At 40.8% G+C, this 3,386-nt stretch overlaps 1 long non-coding RNA gene across 1 annotated transcript in view; it reads right to left on the bottom strand.

Moving 5' to 3' along the window:
• Positions 1-3,386, bottom strand: part of LOC140631498 (uncharacterized) — a 120,599-nt gene that overhangs the window by 94,803 nt on the left and 22,410 nt on the right. The window lies entirely within an intron of this gene.

Here is a 3,386-nt window from a genome sequence, read left to right as displayed (position 1 = left end):
CCCTGGATAACTCCTTGGCTGGCTGGCTTTCTTTTTTTCTTTTCTTTCTTTCTTTCTTTCTTTCTTTCTTTCTTTCTTTCTTTCTTTCTTTCTTTCTTTCTTTCTTTCTTTTTCTTTCTTTCTTTCTCTCTCTCAAATCTCTCCTCAAATATCCCCTTCTCAGCATGACCTTCCCTAGTTACATTTTCTAGCCATAATGGCATTCTGAATTTCCACCCTTCTCCCCCTCTGACACACACACACACACACACACACACACGTTCCCTCTCCTCTTCCCTGCTTTTGTTTACTTAGCACACCCCACTATCCCATCTACCATATATTTTACTGATTTCTCCTGTTTTTTGACTGTCTTGCCTAATTGAAAGTAAGTTCTATGAGGGCAAGGATTTTTGTCTGCTTGGTTCTGTATTCTAGCTCCTAGAATAGTATGTAGCCAAAGCTCAATAAAAACAGGTTGAGTGAATTAGTGAGTGGATTAATGAATCCTTACTCTGTGATTTAATGAAGAGTCAACCTTTCACAAATTAGTTAACTTTTTCTGTGCCTCATTTCTACAATGGTAAAATTGAGATGATAATCCTTCCCTTCCCCTTGTGAGTTTTAAACAAAATTACAGAAGTACACACCTCCACAATATTTGCATGTACTCAATGATTTACTTTGTGAGTTCAACGGGAGTAATACAAGTAATAGAAGCAAACATTTGGCAGGGTCAGGGACTGCTTTAAGCATTTAACGTACCTTAATTCATTTAAGTCATATAACATCCCATAAGGTATTATTCCCATCATACTTATTTGAGAAATAAAGAAACTGCGGGACAAACTTGCCCAGGGCCCTATAACTAGAAAATCACTGGGGCACATGAGTGGCTCATTTGGTTAGGTGTCTGCGTTTGTCTCAGGTCATGATCCCAGGAGTCTGGGATTGAGCCCTGTGTCAGGATCCCTGCTCAGTGGGCAGTCTGCTTCTCCCTCTGGCCCTCCCCCATCCAACCCCTGCTCATACTCTCTCTTGCTCTTTCTCTCAAATGAATAAATTTTAAAAATCTAAAAAAAAAAAAAATCACTGAGTCTGGGATTTTAACTGAAGCCCATCTGTCTCCAAAGTCCGTAACTTAGCCATATCACCACACTGCTTCCCCTTGGCAAGAAGAGACAATTAATATAATACAGGCATAGAAAAAAATGTATTCAAGTAGTGAAAACTCCAATTTACAGTTTAATTTTTAAGCTACTGGAATATCTTCATGGATCAAGCATGATAATTATTCAATTTCTAAATGAGTTGAAATATTTAGAGAGTGGCCAAAATTGTATTTAACTCCAAGCCATGAAACATCTTTGGCCATGAAATACTACCATTGAGGAGATATTTGGAAACTGTGTTTTATTTAGACACAGTCTATATGAACCAATACATTTACATTTTTAAATAAAGAGCAGTGTCATTTAGTTTCCAAAGCTGAGTGGAAACAAAAACTAGGGCCACGTAGACACACCCTACTCTGAGCACCTGCTTTTGAGGTGGCCTAAAATCCTATCCTGTTTTTCTTGTGAATTGGCTTCCATCACTTGTGACTCCAGTGCCTCATCAGCAGCAACCAGTCTTTCATTGCCTGTTTTAGGTTTGGTTGTTCAAATGCTGGGTCTTGCTAATGGGAGAGAGCTCGGGGAATCTCTGTCTTCTCCATTCATGGTGTTGGTTCTATAAGTCACTGTATACTAGACAAGGGGGCTCACACGCACACTTTCCAAGTAGTCTTTAAAGGCTTTCAGTTCCCTTTTTTCTTTTTTTGGTTTCTATTGCCTTCCCAGTAGTGGCTAAGACATTGCCAGTTTGTCTTTCTTCTCATGATTTCTCTAGAAGGCTTCATGGCCCAGGGAAGAGTTCAGCGGGAACCCAGTTTTAATTTCTCATTATTTTCAGTCTGGCTCTTTTTCTTGTGAGGAATAGTAAGCTATTCAACCCAGCTTGAGACAAAGGGTTTTAGCTCATTGTATTATTTCACAGTATTTTTATTTTTATTTACTTATTTATTTTTAAAGATTCATTTATTTATTTTAGAGAGAGAGAGAGAACCTGGCAAGGGGAGAGTAGAGAGAGAGAGGGAGAGAAGTAGACTCTCTGCTGAGTGTAGAGCCCTGAGTGGGGCTTGATCTCATGACCCTGAGATCATAACCTGAGCAAAAATCAAGAGCCAGCCTCTTAACCAGCTGAGGTGTTCAGGCACCCCTGTCACATCATTTTTAAATAATAAAGGAGTTTTTATGGAAATCCAAGAACAGATATTAAGTCTTGGTCTCAAGGAGCCCAGAGCCAATGGTGACTCTAGATTCACAAGGGCTTCTGCGTGTTCAGCTGCAGGAATTCATGGATCTTTGGTTTCTATGATTAGGCAACACACTACATGTCTACTTCTGGTCCCAGTACTAATTGATGGCTTTGTTTGCTTCTAGTTCAGGGGCTTAAGAGAGAATGTGATTGATCCAGTCTATCTTTTAAGGCAGACTGTAATTCCCTGACTGGCAGATGGATTGTGTACAGTCAGCCCAGGGACCTGGGCCAGGGCCAATTATTGATGGACAGAGGAGGTGGGGCACTGAGTACTTAACAGTCTGGGCCTGCCCCTCCAGCAGGAAGTGTGGGCAGGGTGGATCCCCACAGAAGAGGCTGTGGGTGTGTTGGCACAGTACTGACCTTTCCAGAATACCATCTTGTAAAACAATGATGTGTTACCCAAATCACACAGTGTTATACCAAGGTAAGAAGTTGTTATATTGACAAAGATACAGATGCAACTCAAAAGACATCTACAAAGCCACATGCATGCATCTTTGCCGTTAGCATGCTTAAAACATGAAACAAATGTCATTATTTGTTTGTGATATGTTTTATCTAAAAACGTTCATCCTTTTGTCTGACAAGTCTAGCTGTTAAAACCCCATGGCTTTCTCAGTCAGGGCCTCCAAGTTTTGGTGAGCAGATTGCACTCAGCACAACTTTAGTTGATACCATTCATAGAGATTTCAATGTGATAACCAAACTGAAGCTGTATTAACCTTTGCAGTTTCCCAACTAGTTATTGAGGTTTTGCTGTGATTGAGCTGGTCAAAACCCACTGATTTCTTATTATCTTGACTAAGGATCCAGTGTGCCATGCGCCACAGCCTTAAACACAAACAGAATAGATTCATGGCTTCAGAGGTCCCTTGTGTCACAAATATGGTGCCCATGATGCCGGTGAGTTTTTCTCTGGGGATTGGCCCACTGTTACCCAGGGCCCCTGAAAAACAGGAGACATATAGTGGGGACGTTTTGATCAAGGTGAGAATGTTAAAGAGCACAGGACCAGATCCAGGTCTGGATGCATTGCTGCAATG

The sequence above is a fragment of the Canis lupus genome, chromosome 4 (genome assembly GCF_048164855.1).
Source record: "Canis lupus baileyi chromosome 4, mCanLup2.hap1, whole genome shotgun sequence".
In the NCBI taxonomy this organism is placed as follows: Eukaryota; Metazoa; Chordata; class Mammalia; order Carnivora; family Canidae; genus Canis; species Canis lupus.
The sequence above is the reverse complement of the archived record's forward strand: the minus strand, read 5'-3'. Positions and strand labels throughout refer to the sequence as shown.